Here is a 17810-nt window from a genome sequence, read left to right as displayed (position 1 = left end):
AAGGAAGGAAGGAAGGAAGGAAGGAAGGAAGGAAGGAAGGAAGGAGGGAGGGAGGGAAGGAGGGAAGGAGGGAAGGAGGGAAGGAGGGAAGGAGGGAAGGAAGGAATGAGGGAGTAAGGAGGGAGGGAGGAAGGGAGAAAGGGGAAAGAGGAGAGAGCAAGGGAGGGGAGAGTGAGACAGAGGCAGAGAGAGACAGAAAGCAGAAGAATGGAAAAGACCTATAGGGCAACTAACTTATGCTACATTTGGAGTGACAGGATCCGTTTTCTTCTCTCCAAAATGTAAGCAGAATAGCCTTGATGTTGAAGGTGGATTTGATTTTATTCCTTTTCTTCTACACTACCTGCCTACACACACACACACACACACACACACACACACACACACACACACACACACACAGCAGAGAGTTGAGTGATTTTTTTAGCCTAAGGGTTGGAAACACTCAGACTCCCTAAAAACACAGGCTCAAATTCTAGCTGAATAATTAGCACCCTCCTCCTTTAATAGCTGCTGATTGGGGGTGTATTCAGTTTACTTTCTTCCTCAACGTCCACGTGGACAAATGTCCAGTCTGCAGCAAGAGTCTCTGTTATTTATCAGGGTGGACAGGACAAAGATAGGTGTGTTCTCAAGAGGTTATAAGAGAAAAAGGTCTACAGTGCACAATGAGAAAAATATTTTAGCTAATTAATGATTCAGATCTCTGGTTACTTCTCTTCATGAGGAATGACTGTTTACCTTAGCCGAGTCTGAGATGACATGTCTTGATTTCAAACATCAGCAGACAAATGTGTTGATTAGAACTGAGTCCCAGCTAGGAAATGCCAGAGTCAGGAAATTCAAACATATTCCTATTTGCTCATGACCACTCATGATTTTAATTGAGGTGTACTATCATTTATAAAAATAAATGATTACCTGTGGCTATAAGATGAAAACGAGGCCAGAGTTAGTGGTTCCAGAGCCCCTGAGTGGTTAAGATAACTGGCTCTGGGTCCTCTCTCTGTTCCACCACTTATCGAGGGGTGTGATCCTGGGCAAGTTATTTAACCTTTCTGTGCATGTCTCCTCATTTTTAAGTTGAGAAACCAGTAGTACCAAGATCACTGAGTTGTTGAAATAATTCAAATAAATGACTTCATACATGTACAGCAATGAGGAACAAGGCTTGGCATAAACTATAAACTTGAAATTGATATTCTCATGATGTCAAACATTCTTACAATGGGTTAGAGAAGTGATTTTCCAGGGACAGGAAGGACAAAAAGGGCATGACCCTTGTTGTTTAAGCATGAGGATCGCAACTCAAAATAAGAATTGTTACAAGGGACATATGTTGCCTGTGTGAAGGTTTAAAAATAAAAGTTAAGAACAACTGAAACACAGGCATTAGTTTGTTTAGTTTTTAATCACAAATGTTCACCATCCATAGATATTTAGCTGAAAGAAATTATTTCATTTCCAGCAGCACTTATCTTCCAGGCCCTACTAGCTAAATGGGAACTACAAATATAAAGAAACCATGACCTTCACAGTTTAGAGGGGGCACAGCCTAAAAAAGAAAAGATGCATTACAATACAATGCCTCAAGCACTCTATTGGGGTATGTACAAAGTGCTAGGGGAGCACAGGAGAGAAAAAATTATTGGCTCTATTTGGGAAATCCAGAAGAAATATGTGTGCTGGGCCTTGAAATATATGTATTAGTATTTTAAGGGGTAAGAAAGTCCTCTATGGGCAAATTAGGACAAGTCTGAAGGACCTTACATGATATTCTGAACTTTATCCTGTAGACACCAGGGGATCTGTCAAGAGTTTATTCAGTGAAGCTGTGTGACTGTGTCTGAGTTTCAGAAAGATACCGTCAGTGGCAGTATGGACAATAGGTTTGATGGCAAAGAGAGACGGAGGGAGGGAGAACAGGCAAAGACTATTGAAATTGCCAAGACATGAAAGAATGAAAGCCCAAACTCGGAGAGAATCAACAGAAATGTACAGATGGAGATGGCTGGATAGGAGAAGTAGAAATTAGCAGGACATGGTAAATGCTTACACATCAGTTAGGAGTTAGGAGTCAAAATGATCAAAGGACTCCATTGTGCACTATCAGCTGGATGGTGGCACCCTATCTGAAAGACTATGGAGTAGAAACAAATGTTCTTATTTTGGCTTTGGTGGGGGTTTCGCACATACTGAGTCTGAGGAGTCTCTGAGGTGATTAGATGAAGCTGTCCATAGGTGGTTGGGACCAAGTCCTGGAGTTTAGGCAAAAGACAGGAGCCTGAAACATAGACCTAAACATCACTGGCATTCAGGTTATCTTCGAAGTCAGAGTTAAGGAGAGCACAGAAAGGGGAAGGTCAAGGATGGAATCCATGGGCACACAAAGCAGGGTGGCAGGTGATGAAGTTGTAGGAGAGAGAAATGTGGTTAAGCACCTGGTCATGGAGGAACTCAGGTTCTAACTTCGGGGCCTCAGGCTAAACTTTGTTCAAATTCTCCTTTTAACCATGCATACTGATGAGACGGGTGCTTACCTCTACTTGATCTCACAATGAACAGCTAAGTAAACATCTGTGAAGACTATAGAACCTGGATGCTGGCATTGCAAACGTCACTGATGTATGACAAGGACACTACTTTCTATCTGTCTTTGACAGCTTGGACTCCGACACAGGACTACACATGGTCTTTGTACGACCTATCACTGTGGAAGGATTAGCCTTTCACCCCTACTGCTTCTCCAGAGGTGCCACCCAACATGTGGCTCGCTGCCAGGTCATGCTGGCTCCACGGGGAGTTCTCTGCATTCCCCATTGCTGAATGTTAGGCTTCAGCTGGTCCATCAGCTTTTACAATCTCCCAAAAGAATCTTGCTTCAGATGCACTCTCATGGCCTGAGTATTTGCAAAAGACACTGGACAACTATGTATGTAACTGTTTTGGAGACATGTAATCATTGGAGTTAGATGAAACATGGATTAGAGTTTTGTCTCTGCCCCTTGCTAGCCACAGTACATTAAACACTTTAAGCTCTTTGATTGCCAGTTTCCTCAACTGAAAAACAGGGATGATTGTTTAATTGGATGCTATTGGGTGTCAATCCTGCATCCAATCTTCTCTCTTAACAAGACCCCTGTTTTGCCAGGTATCCACTCCCTCTCAGGCAGCTAATTCCACCCTTACCTCCAGGAGTGGACCTGACTGATGGAGGAGTAATTATATTTGCTTTTCTAATGATTGGTTCCATCCAGAAACAAGCAAAATTCTGAACACTAAAGTGCAAAGGGAAATCTGCTACAGACATTTGGAGAAATGTTTCTCACTACTAAGAGAGAGCCACAAGAGACGATCTCACTCGGGACTTTGCTGCATTAGACTGTGATGTCTGGAACTACTGCCACCTTTCAAGTGAAGCCAGTGTAGGGATGGCAAATGACCGAGAGGGAATCCTGGTGCACTTGACATTTTGGATTGCTAAATCAATCAACCCTGCAGACTGCTCTAATTCTGGACTTCCTGTTTTCAGAGAGAATACATTTTCTCATCATTTAAGCCAGTTTGCTTTGGGAGTTCAAATATTCTAACTGACAAAGTGGTGGTGACCACTTCATAGGATGCAGTGAAAATTAAAACGAACCCTGTGACGTGCTTGAAAGGTAGGAAGTGCTCAAGTAGTTATTGCTACCATTGAGTTGCTCCATTATTTCCATTTCACCTCACTCTCCATGTCAATTATTCTTTGAAGTAAAGTTCCATCTTGTATGGTTCACCTTGGGAAAATATCACTTGAATACCACATACTATTTTGTTCTACAGTCTTGAAGTTGGTGAACTATTATATTCACAAATTGAATACTCTCCGTATCATGTGCACTGGGCTGAGCACATTTCTCAACTTATCTCATTGAATCTTTACAATAATCCTGGATCAAGTGCTCACTTTTAATATTCCATTTTGCAGATTATAAAGCTCAGCTAAAGAAATAGTCCTCAACTAGGCTTATACCTCCAAGCCTAATATTACAATGCTTTGCTTTGAATGTTGAAATGATCCATTTCACAGGCACCTGTGAAGAAACAGGAGGTGTCTCCTGCAGCTCATCCATGTGCAAAAACTTGCAAATGGGCACTTGTGTTTGGGAAGCTCCAGATGGGGCCAGTTGAGGTACAGAGAGCTGAGGCTATCTAGACTTAGCTTTAGGTCAAGAAATCACTCTGAAAGAGGGGAGCACATGTTGAGATGCATGTGACTGAGCTGAGCAAATTAAACTAAACGGTGAGCTCACTGGAGAGGAGCATAGGTTCTGAGAATACTGGAACAATCAGAGAAGGCCAATGGGTACGTTTCCTGTGTCAGGCAAAAACATACTTATCCTGTCTTGGCTTGAATAGAGTTATCAATAATGAGCAGGCATATGGTCATTTCTGATCTAAAATAGATATTATAGATTCATGTGTGTAGTCACGGTAAGACAACTGGAAAGAAATGCAGCAATATTCTATCAGGGATTTCTCTGAATGGTGAAATTATGGTTATATTTATCTCCTTTGGGTTTTTCCATATTTTCCAAATTTCCTATCCACAATTTTATGCATTGATTACATAATTAGGAAAATGTTTATGTGTATGTGAATGCACACTCGCACACATATACTTTATATTGACCATACTTCTGCTGGCTCAGCCCAGCCTTAGTCATTCCCCCTCTTTTTGCCCAGGTGCTCCTCTCCTCTAGCCACTTGCCACCTTCTTGCTTGTTCCCTGCTTCTCTTCCCCAAGGGAGTGAGTGCCTATCTTGATGGGAGGGAGGTAGTCTAGAGATGTACCCTGACCCCAACCCGCTGCGCTGCTGTAGTGGCCACAGAGGCAAGATGGGAGATGCACCCTGGCTGAGGGGCACGCTGAGCATGTCCTGCCAGGGGACAACCTGCTCTCAGACAATGACTCCCCAGGGGCTCCACACTCAGTTTTCAGAGGAAGAAAGAAAGGAAAGAAGGAAGGAAGACAGAAAGGAAGGTGGGAGGGAGGGCGGGAGGGAGGGAAAAGGAGGACCGACAACAAAAATGGTTTCCTTTCACTGAAATCAGTGTCAGAATTAAAAGAAGAAATTAACAGCCAGCTCCCAGATTCTCTTTAGGAAACTGTGTCTTTATGAGAACATTGTAATAAAATAGGGTATGAACCTGTGAGGACAGGGATTAGCAGAAGACAAGGCAACAACAGCTATGACATAAATAACACGGACTTTTAAGAAAAAGCACATCCAATTTTTAACAGATTGTGAGCTTTTTCTGTGAAATGGAGAGGTAATGCCCCCAATTCTTTCAAACCCTTGGTAAAACCTCTTAAACACACATACAGGGACTTGGAGAAAGAGGGGTAGTTTTGTGGAATTCAAAAAGACTGAATTCTATGTGGGGTTGGCATAGTGGTGGGACCCAGGTACCTAAGAATGGGACCCTCCATAAACTGAATCTATTTACCGAAAAGCAGGAGCCCAGATCAAGAAGCAACGTCCGAGCAATCAGTAGGGCTGGCCCCGAGAGTGCGCTGCTGTGCGCTGGCATGAGTGAACGCATTTAATGCTTACGATGACCCTATGAAGTAGAGGCCACTCTTATCTCCATGTTATAGACGAGCAGAGGAAGGCACAGATGGGTCACTCCCATCCTCCAGAGCCTCTGCCCCTCATCACTAAGATGAGCCACCTCTCCTGCAAGGAAGATGTTCCCCAGTAACTGACCAGATGCCATTGGACTTTGCTCACATTTTTGGATGGGAGTGAGTTTCAAGGTAATGTTCTTTGTTTATATCTGAAGTGGCAGGAGGGGCACCACTGACATTTGGATCAGAGTGATATGACACAGTAATGATTTGCTATCAGACACCCCAGCTTTGCTTTCTAATTTCTATCTCTGCGACCTTGGAAAAGTTATTTATCTTCTCTAATCCTCGGCTCTATCTTCCATAAAGCAGTGGGGCTCGTAAGAAGACCTGCCTCGTAAGGTTACCTAATAAATCAGCTAATGAACCTGAAGCATAAATCAGCTAATGAACCTGAAGCATGTAGCACAGGGCTGAGCAGCACTAACTGCCCCATAAATGGAGCCTTTTGTTTGTTCTCTGCATGTAAAATACATACCGATGTGGAGAGTGTGAGCCAATGGCTGGCCACCAGCAAACCTGCTCAGGCTCCGACCATCCGGTGCACCTTCTGTCCATGGAGAACATCTGGTTTACTTTCTATAGGCCACTCGGGTTTCAGGCAAATCAAATAAATACAGGCCTAACGAAAATGTAGGGAAAGTGTGCACTCAAAGGCCACTTGAATGCGTGATTGTGCGAACTGAATATTAAAATGGGAGATAGAATGTTCCTCCCTGTCTGAACAGATTGTGATGTGTTGCAATCACACAATTTACAAAATACCATTTTTCCAAGGATTAGTCTCATAGTCCTTAGTTCAACACATATGTTGAAGGTTTGCTTTCTTTCTCCCATTAGGAGTTTTATAGAAGAGCCTGAATTAGGATTAAACAAACATATAACAAAACCATATCACATTTTCAGCTGGGGAAAAAAAAAAGAAAAGAAAAGAAAGCCTGAATCAGTCGACCCACCTCTCTACTTCCAGCTGGGCCATAAGTGTCAGTTGTTCTACTTAAACAGAAACAGAGGGCCTGTCTCATGTCTCTGTGGGAGCCAAATGAGATGAGAAACCAAAGAAAAGAAACGATTGTTTCAAAAACTGCAATGCTGGGGTACTTGGAGTTCTCAAAAAAGCAATAATTGCTGAACACCAAATTTTCAGCTATCAAAGGGCCCCTGTTCAAGAGTTAAACCTCTTCCCACAAGAGGGCTTTGCTAACATGTTATGCGAATAAAAATGTTTCTATACACTTTCTTTCTTAAAATATTCTCGAGAAAACAATAAGGCTGGTAAAAGGGAATCACTAAATGGAAGGGAAAGCATGAACTGTTCCAGCTTTCAAAAACCACTGAAATGCATTCTGCATCTACGCCGTGGCCTGCAGCGTGAGGTCACAGGCACTCATGTTGTTATGCATCTGAAACGCGAAGGATAAGGCGTGTGAAAGGGAATCCATGAATTTGCATCCACAAAACAATTCCTTTAACAAAAAAATAATGTGTATTTGATATGTCTTCAGTGGAGGAGAGCTTTCGTTAAAAAAGAAAAAGAATTACATGGTTTTCAGAATTCTAAATGGCTTAAATTGAATTTTTCTGTCCTCTAAAACCAAAATCAGAGAGCTTCTAAGACACAGGAAGGCCTCCTATTGCAGCCCCTGCTGGTGCTTTAGCAACTGGTCCAAAGGAGACAGAAGCTAACCTTTACCAGCAGTGCCCCAGTGACATCTTTGTCAGCGCACTTCGCCCTGTGCTTTAGAATTGGACAATCCGAGGTGCCAGTTCAGGGAAACAGTTTCCCCACAATTCAAGGAAAGCTGAGCTGTTAATAATGTCTGATGAACAGCAATTGGTAATATAATCAAAACTACCTCCCCACCCCAACATTCCCACACCCCCTACTCCTGCTAGGAAGTCCATGCTCCCTCTGTGACCATCCCTGTGTCTTGACATTGCACCGAGAAGGTCACGCTCAGGGCAGAAGACAGTCATCCCCTGCTGGACTGGGTAAAAATCCTTGGAACAAGAAATCTAAAGGAACAAAAATTGTGTTGAAAGTGTTTTGAAGCAGTGAATTTTGTGTATGTTAAACAGAAGATCATTTGATTTCATTTTGTTTCTTTAAAATGCTTGTGGGCAGAATGATCTGATGTGCTTCATTGGTGGGCATTCCCAGCAAGTTCACCCAGGATGAAAATCTACCCCAAGAACTCTCTCCTTTGAAAAGAACACATCCCTCCATTTCCATCCCTTTCTGCATGCTCAGAGGTTAATAATTTAGCAGATGTTCCCTTCCCAGAGGCAGAGGGTATTCTGGGAGTATTAAAAGGTTCACCTGCCCAAAGATCACTCACCATTTAGCTTTTCAATTATAGTCAATTATTTGAGGAAGAGGATGTCAAATAGGCATATTTGGGTGAAGGGTTGGACCAAAGATGAAAGGGGCCCAGCAGCAAAGCATGTAGAGCAGAAACCTGCTGGGGCTTCACTCTAGGGCTGTCTGAACCCCCTGCAGGAGTGGATGAACAGGCACAATCAGTAACTAGGAAGATTAAAGGGGCTAAAGGCTCATATTTCTTTCATTCTTAATTATTTTTCCCCAGAGAGCCCAGCCAAGACCAGGAAATCAGAGTGGACCAGAGCACATACCTGCAACTGTTCTCACGTTACAATGAAAGCATAACAGATGGAGGGAAAACACCATCACAGCCCCATCTCAGACTCAACCAGAATGAATAATCTTAGAATCACAGATGTGCAGCAGCATATTCAAAGACAGTAAAGATTTAGGGATCCGTTTCAGGAGTTCTTAACATTTGGGGAGCCGAGGACCACTTTGGAGAGTATGACGAAAGCAGTGAGGTTTCTCTCCAGAAAAATGCCCATATGCAGAAAGCACACCTTGCAAACTATTTTAGGGTTCACAAGACCCCTGAAGCTATCTAGGTCATGAGCAGAAGATATCTAACCCCACCGTCTCCCACCCATTTTAAACAGAAAACAGAGGGCCCAATGGCTAAAACATCTCTAGTTTTTAGTCGCCAATGTCTCAGCAAAGCCAAAGCTAGTTCCAGTTCCCTTGATTCTTAAAACAGAATTCTTTCCACTGCTTTGTGAATCATTAAAAGAAATTTCTGTCATTTTTGTTGATCACTCACCCCCAAGATAACTTACATAAAAATCGGTATCTTCTGCTGCCCTTCAACGCTAAAGGGGCCACAGGGAAAATTGTAAGAATTCTAGACAATTAAAAAAGAGCATCCTTGTTTTTATTTACAGATTGATTTTTTTTTTCTTCAAATTCTTGGAAAAGAATTCTGATGAGAGCTGCCTGGCTACTCTTAAAGTGAGTGTCCCATTTATCCCAGTCAATTCACTCCTGGACGTAACTCTGCTCAAACCATCCATCACATGCACAAGTGTTCTTGTCTACTGCTGGCTGGACATCTTTTTGAAGCAGTTTCATCTTATTCTCTTTAGCATTCAGCGGAGAACTCTGTCCCCTTTTCCCTCTCTCTTTTCAGAACATGGGCTGCTGTTCTTTCCAAATCAACAGTAAACCTTCCAAGTTGTCATGGAGCCAACCCCTCACCCCCACCCCTGCCACTAACTAATGAATCCTCTTGAAATCCATGACCTAAAACGTAAAGTACCATATTGCAGAGGACCCCTTTTGGGGTCCCTTTAGGCAATGAAGCAAGGATTTGGGTGGGCTCTCATAGAACTCCGGAGCATGTAATATATCTTTATCACTTGGCGAGGGGTGCTAATTAAAAGTTACTCTGGACCAATATTTTTTGGATCCCTTGCTTCCTTCCCTTTGCAAGACCAAGAATTAGTCCTTAGAGAAGCAAAGATTCTAAGAAAATGTAGAACACTAGTTGCATAATTTTTTTTTAATCAAGTATGTTGAATGCTAACCTTTCCAAGATTTGTCATTATCTCGGGTGCTTTAGTCGTTGCCTAATGGGAGAGTCAGCACAGAACAAGAATGCAGGTCCTTGGGGAGCTGGCTGGGCCCATGCCAAGGAGGGGAGGTACTGGTGCCAGATTAGACCATTCCAGGCCACCAAAGATGACTATTCTAAGCCTTTGTCATGACTTCCAAATTTATATCCACTTCATCTTCTCTCTTCCCCAAAGGCTTACAGCCGGGAGGGTACACACAGCAGAGCCACCTTTTAGGGACCCCTTAGGAGTCACGTGTTCAACTCGAGTCTGATTTGACTCCCAAGGGCCAAACGGATCCAGGCAGCTACAGGAATGCACCCATCCCTTTACTACCCTAGAGTAGCTGTAAGCCCAGCACGCTCTGGGACCATCCCCATTTCTCACATGGCAGAACCAGCAGACATCCTGGTGCTGGACCATCACTGAGCAGGAGGCAGAGCTGCCCATGGCAGGGCCTCACCAGCAGCAAAGGGAGAAAAGCTGGTGTCGATCCTCTGCACGGAAGCCTGGCAGTGTGCATTCAAATGGCTCTTGGAAGTGCTGGCCCTGCCTTGGCTTTCTGGAACTCCCTTTAAGCTGGCTACATCCTCACTCAGGAGTACTTCAAAGTCAAATCCTCCACTCCCCAATAGCTTGACTTCCTTTAAGGTCAAGCCTGCTCAGCTCACCTTCCCCACACTGCCTGGGCAACTGCCTCCATCAGTCTCACTAGGTGCAAGTCCTGAAACATCTACCTCTGTCCCGTCCCTGCTGATACAGTACAAATTATATGACCTACTGCTCTTAGGACCTTCCCTCTGCATTTTTAAAAGTCTACATTTGGCAATTCCACTTCCAGATATATACCCAAAAGAATTGAAAGCAGAGACTGAAACAGATATCTGTATACCCATGATCATGAAAGCATTATTCAGAAGAGTCACAAGGCAGAAGCAACCCAAGTGCCCATCAACAGATGAATGGATAAACAAAATGTGATATACACATCAGATAGAATATTATTCACTCATAAAAAGGAAGGAAATTCTGACATATGCCACAATATGGATGAACCTTGAAGAGATTATGCTAAGTGCAATAAGCCAGTCACAAAAGGACAAATATTGTACAATTCCACTTATGTGAGGTACCTAGAGCAGTCAAATTCATAGGGACAGAAAGTAGAATGGTGGCTGCCGGGGGCTGGGAGAAGGGGGAATGGGGAGTTATTGCATAATGGTTACAGTGTCAGTTTGGAAAGATGAACGAATTTTGGATTGTGTCAGTTTGGACAGATGGATTGTGGTAATGTCTGTACAACACTGTGGATGTACTTAATGCCATTAAACTGTACATTTAAAATGGTTGAAAAGATAAATTTTGTTATGTATATTTCACCACAATTAACAAATATGTAAGAGTCTATAATTGGAAACAAAACAAACAAAAATAAACAAAATGTCACCTCTTGGGAGTATAAGTGCTAAATGCAATACTATAGAAGTTGAAAATAGATGCCACTTCTCAGGCTTCCTTTCACTTGCTCACTCCCCACTTATGCCTCAATAGCTGCCCTCAAACTGTTGGTGGCTCCTCGAGGCCTGGACAGCATGACATGGATCTGGGAGGCAGAGCATCCCTACAAGCCCGAGAAGATGCCATCTTTTCCACATGTTTCTGCTGAGATGATAAGTATTCACAGCATGACATTCTGAGAAAAAAATTACATAAAAGCAATTTTCCTCAGTACTATTTCGGGACCTTGTATGACTCACTCACTCACAGCCTTCTGAAGTGCTTGCATGGCTAATGAGGGCTTTCAACACACAATACAGCAAGAATCCTTCAGAATTCTACTGGGATGGAGAATAAAGAAAATGCTGTTTCATTCTTAAGTTCATCCTAAAAACTTAGCGGCAACTAGATGGAAGAATAAATGACTTATATGCACTTGGTGCTTTAGATATAAAGCCCACCACCTGGGGAGAACTAGCTCAATGCATCTAGAACCCACCACCCCCATGCCTGACTCAGCAATCTTTAATGCTTCCAAAAGCTTTTTGTGCCAGTAGTGAGAAACAGAGCGACATGTTCCTAGAAATAAATCTAGCTCACGTTATGTGTAGGGTTGGAATCTTTCATTGAGTATGACCAATGATATTTATAATGACCACCTTTCATAACTACTGTACGTAAGAGGGACCGCAAGACTGACGGGCTCCTAAAGCATCAGTCCTAAAGTCACGGTAGATAGACTATGACAGTCCTAGTAGTAGGACCTCTCATAGGTAGGCGGTTCACAAGATAGGCCATTATCAAAGGATTCATGCAAATTAGCCTTACTTTCCACCTACCTCCCTGGTGGAAATAAACATGCATATGAGACTATTTTGAAATGTATAGATCATTACCAAAACATAAAGAATTCTATCAGCCCTCTTTGTAAAAATGATAAAGCAGAGACACCAAGACATTAAAGAGTGTGACGCAAGGCTGCTCTTAGAGTTTCAGGGCCTTCACTTTTCCTCCCCACGCCACTTAACATTCTAAACCCTCCAAATTCAAGGAGCATCCACTTGTTGAAAAGGACTTAGAGCCCTTGGTCCATCCAAGGAAGGGGCAGAAGGGCAGGGCAGCAAGCAGCTCAAGAGGACAACTCCTTCCTCCTCCCCCTTCTCCTGTAAATGATCCGCACAGCAGCAAACCTTCTTATTCTGAAAGGAGCAAACGATCCCTGTTTGAAAGGGACTTCCACTTCCAATGGGTTGCTTTCTCCTTGTGTCAGGTGGATGTTGCCTTATTTACTGTTTTCTTATTCTTCCCTCTGGATAGTATTGCCACCAAAGAGAACATCCTTTCAGGAATCTTTTCTGTCCCTGACACCAAAGCTATCCTTTCATCCCCTCCCCTATTTGTGTTGACTCCTTAGACTATCAGAGAAAAAGCCAATACTAGAGATTCAGTCCAGTCCCAGAGAAGTTCAGTAACTTGCCCAAGGTCACACAGCTAATTAGTGGCACACCTAGCTAGTGGAATATCATTCTTTTCTCATTACCTCATCCCTTTATCTCTACCTCAGTGGCTGGCATGTAGTAATCACTCAATCCATATTTGATATAGTAAATGAATGCTTTTTGTATCTTTTATGGAACCAATCTTTCTATTTCTTGATAGGAGGTGGGATAGTGAAGAGAAATGCAATCTACCTTTATTATTGTTTGACCAGAAAATGGGAGGAACAGGCACCTGGGGTTAAAGTTCTGAGGGTACACTCGATCTTCTTAGTATCGAAGGTTGCCTTTCCTGTCACCTGCACATCTAGGTTTAGTCACACTTTGTTTAATTTGTAGGTGAGCAGTATGCCTTGCCCTTGGTCTTACATGAAAAATTACAAAATTGTGTGTACGTGTGTGTGTGTGTGTACATGTGTGTATGTGTGTGTACGTGTGTGTGTGTGTGTGTGTGTGTACGTGCACATGTGTCAGAGAGAGATGGGGTAGAGGAAAACCATAATGGCTAACTCTTGCAGGGAGGGATAGCAGGTGGTGAAGAACAGGAGTGTGAAGCTAGGGCTGCAATTCCTATGCCCCCAAATCCCTCCATGGCAGGCAACTGTTGACAGGAGGCATCATGTCATATGTGCAGGTGGAAATGAAATTGAAGAAGAGCAAATTTTTACTCACTGTTATGAAATCCTGAATCCCATCGATACTCCGTCCCTCTGGGCTGGGAAAAATTGTGTTGTGCTCAAGCACAATGTTTTTCAGCCCAAAGCAGCTTCCCTTGTTGAGAATGACCCTGAACAGGTAACAACCATTAATAGCTAGGATAGCTCAGGGCTGGACTGTCTTTGGGCCCACTGATGGCTCCCTGGCTCATGGGAGCTCAGCTCTGCCCTGGACCCTGCTGTGTGTCTGAGCATGCCAAGCTGAGGGATATAGGTCCTCGCTTGCTAGAGTTTTGCATGTGGCTGGTAAAGCTTTTAGTATTTTCAGAGACCATGTGTCATTTGAGTAAAGAATGATGCTATGACTTTCAATCTAATTTACTATGAACTGTACTCCAAAATCCTTTTCAAACCTCAATGCACTAAAAGGACAAAACCATTGCCTTCTGTCTTCTTTTGCCAAAGAAAATCAGGGTGGGTCAGTGTTAGTGTAGTTCTGTGCTCTGCTAAAAGGATGAGAAAGTAAGGATTGTCAGCTTATCTCAGCTCCTTTTTAAGGATAGAATCAGCACAGACAAAGGCAAAAGGGGGTTTCATGACACACTCTCTCTTTTTCTTATCCCTCCATATTGGTCTCTTATTTGAAGTCACAGGGCCTGAAATCCGCCCCCAAAAATGTAGCAAAATTAAAAGCTTGTTAAGCTCTGTTCAGACCTAAACAAAAATTACATGTTGTGGTTAAATTCTCACAAGGAATGTTATCCAAAGAGCTTATTACATTTTCAAGTATAGAATCACGTCTGACACATAGGTGTTCAAAGGTATTTCTTCTATTTAAAGTTCCACAAAAGCGAGATATCACAGGAACAATGAAAAGATAGATGAGAAAAGGTTTTCTTCTATGCAGAGACGAGAGCAGAGAAAGAGACAAGACAAAGCTTATTTAAGTGGGCTCACTGGGCGTTCATCCAGGCTGAACTAGCACCAGCAGAACCTCAGATGGCCCCATCAGCATGCTGACATTCAACGACTTTTCACACTTCGAAATCTAAGTGGCAAACTTATCTCATTGAAACTACTACAACCCTCAAAATGAGCACGATTCTCAGTCCAGGTGGCTAAGAAGGAAGGAATTGTTTCAAAACCACAATGATGATGGGAAAAACGGAAGTTGATATAAAACAATGTTTGAAATTAAATGCATGGCTTTTTGAGAACTGTTCCATCACTATTTCATGCCTACATGGGGCTGCTAGAGAAATGAGGCTGGCTCCAGACAGCAGGTGAGAAAACTAAGGTAGAGCTTCCCCAGGCCAGATCTAGGGCTTCTAACCAAAAGGGTCTGACCCTACAGCCTGTCTTAGTATGCTCTATGAGCTCAGAATAGTTTGTACATTTTTGAATCACAAGAATATTTTATCACACATAAAAATCACATGAAATTCAAAATGTTTCAGTGTCTATAAAGTTTTATTGGAACACAGCCCCACTTGTTCATTTGCATTTTCTCTGTGGCTGAGTTTTATGCTACGAAGGCAGAGTTAAATAGTTGCAACAGAAATCTGATGTCCCACAAAGCCTAATATATTAATATTTACTCTCTGGCTCTTTACAGAAAAGTTTCTAAGATCACACAGGGAAAGAGTAAAGAACAGGGAATGTTCTGGGTGCCTCTTCCTGGGACCAGAACGAAAGAGGCTCTTCTCCCCCATTAAAGATGCCATTAACAAGGCAGAGAACCCAGAGGCTATGCTGCTGTTGGATGCTGAGGCCTGAGACAAACAACTCTGTCATGGGATCCTGACCCATCCGATCATTTCCAAGGTTGTACAGCCATTAAGGTAAAGGATCTGTGCATTTTCAGCTCCTTTACTCAAGTTGCTTGCCCCCCCCCACCCTATTATCTCATGGTAAATAGCAGACTATAACAGCACAAACATGTCATTACATCAGCTAAACACTACGGAGGGAAAAAGAGGTAAATGGTCTCCCAGTTTGTGGCATTGGGCTGAGTCACCTGTTAGACGCTCCACACACATTCCAGGGCAGACCAGCCGACTTGCCTATTGATAAAAGGGCCTTCCCAAGATGAAAACTGCTTGGATGGTTCTAATACTGCCTTGTTTTTATAATGTTCAGATCCAGCATCAAGGAGGTCTGGATCTTGGGGTAGTTGGCATTTATCTACTGACTGCCCCACTAGGTTTCACACCCAAGCACTCAGTGCCCCGCAGAGCTAGGAGAATGTTGCCCCATTTGGAGGGACTGACGGGAGACAATGTGGGATTGTTTCCCAACAACAAGTTCCAGTCATCCCTTTGTTAAGATGAGTCTGCAAAGCTGCCGCATCTGTGTGTGCTGTGAAGTCAGCACAATCGCCATTGTTACAGCCCTGTTTGTTGTGGCTGTGCCATGTGCACACATTTGGCCAGGGCAGAGATTTCCATATTAAAGTCATTCTTCTGAGCGCTTAGTGGTTGGCTCTCCAGTTACATAAATCTTTGCCTACCATGCTCCTGGGCTTGACAGCCCAGCCTGGAATGATTTGGGGATGGAGGTGGCACATGGAGCAGCCAGTGCCTTGAGTCTGAGGATGGACAGGCATCTTGAGGTGAAGGGCTAAGGCCAAAGGAGCACTCCACACAAAGGACACATGCGACATAGTTCTAGCTCATAGCATGAATTTGCCTGAAGACAAGCATCCTAAACATCCAATCTGTGCCTTGGAAATACTTGAATTTTAAATCTTAAATTTAAAAGCTTGAATCTTTTTAAGAAGGAAGGAAGGAAGGAAGGAAGGAAGGAAGGAAGGAAGGAAGGAAAAGGGAAGGAAAGGAAAAGGAGGAAGGAAAAATTTGATGTTTTTTTGATATGTCCAACTGACTAGGCTAAACTACTGGGACAGAAGGAAGGGCAGCAGAACTTTTGTAGCAAACACAGCATCTCCCAGTTATTCAATCAAACACTAATCTAGGCACTGCTATGAAGGGGTTTTACAGGTCTAATTGAAGCCCTTAATCAGTTGGCTTTAAGCAAGATTTTCTTGGTAGGCCTGACAATCAGTGGAAGCCCTTTAAAGAAGCCGTGGGTCTTCTCTGGGCTGTGTTCCAAGGAGCATCTGGGTCTATGATCGCTTCCCTCCCTCCCTTCCTTCCTGCAACTGCTTCAGCCTGTGCCCATGGGGTTCCAACCCGCTCCTGATGTTCCTTCCCAGAATGCCTGCCCATGGATTTCAGCTTCCACAATCATTTAAGCCAATTCCTTGTAATGTCTATCTCCTGCCAGTTCTGCCTCTCTGATTGAACCTGATTCACACAGAGGACAAGCTCATCTAGCTATGCAAATCAGCACAAGATCACAGGCCCACGACACTACGAAGTCCACCAGCAAACTTGCTCTCAACTCTTTCCTACCCCTACCCCACCTGAGTGATGTGACACTTTCGATCAAAACTATGGCTCACTTGGGCCATGATTTCAATAACGGGGTAGATAGGCAACTGTCACAGAAACTCTAAGAGTGTGTAGTTCAAAACGCCTCCAGAAGGTTCTGTCCGCCTCCTCCCACACCTCAGCCGAGGGCCTCTGTGGTGCGGGCAGGCGCATATCGGCCTCATTTCTTTCATTGATATTATGTTCACCCAAAAGAGTATCCAGTTAGGAGAATATCAGGAACTGGAAATGATGGAAAGGTCACAGATCTTGATTCAATGTAAGCTTTTCTCTCTTCTCCCCTCTTCCAGCACCTAAACAGGAATGATTAGGTCTAACCAGGACATTGTTTGTTAGTTTGCATACTCTTAAGAGTTACATACTCAGTAAGTCATCTGAGGAAAACCTTTTCTCTGTACTTAGATAATCTGTGTCCCACTTGGCCTTGGAGAGTCAGAGGAGGGGAAAGGTTTGCGTGGTGGAGGAAGAGGTATCTGGCCTCTAAAACCAGACCATCCTGGGGTCCTCGGTTTCCCTAGGGAAGAATACAGGGCCCCTCAGTGGTCAAAAAGGAGTGGGATGAAGGAAGGAAGTGGGGTGAGCAGGGATGGAGAGGATCCCATTTTCTTTCAGCCTCCCCATCCAATTTATAGAATTTCCATCCAGGAAGGCCTCAGACTGCAGGTGGGTTCCCTGAGGTTAGAAACTACTGTTTGATTTTATGTTTATGTCAGTGTAGTCAGATCAACAGACTCTTGGAAACACAACTTAGGAAGTTTCTGCTTGCTGTTGACTTCAGAGATGACGAGGAAGAAGTTGACACGCAAGTAGTATGTTTTTAATGACTCATTAATTTAAAATTGTATGTATGAGAAGACATAGAGCACACATTCCCTATCAAAATCAGCTAATCCTATGCTTCTGCATCAGAGAAAGCACAAGATGTACGCTGAGGCAGTAAAGACTGGGAGTGTGTGTCTCTTTCAGTATCCCTGCTTTGTGTGGACATCAATGGGCCCAACGTGCTTCCCAACTCAGAGATATTGCAGAGACAATGTTTTCATATGTTCTTTATGAAAATACTTTCTTTTATAGAACCTTAATCTTCAGGAAAAAACAAACTATT

This window comes from Hipposideros armiger, unplaced genomic scaffold (genome assembly GCF_001890085.2).
Source record: "Hipposideros armiger isolate ML-2016 unplaced genomic scaffold, ASM189008v1 scaffold_179, whole genome shotgun sequence".
NCBI classification, from domain to species: domain Eukaryota; kingdom Metazoa; phylum Chordata; class Mammalia; order Chiroptera; family Hipposideridae; genus Hipposideros; species Hipposideros armiger.
Note: the sequence above shows the minus strand (reverse complement) of the source record.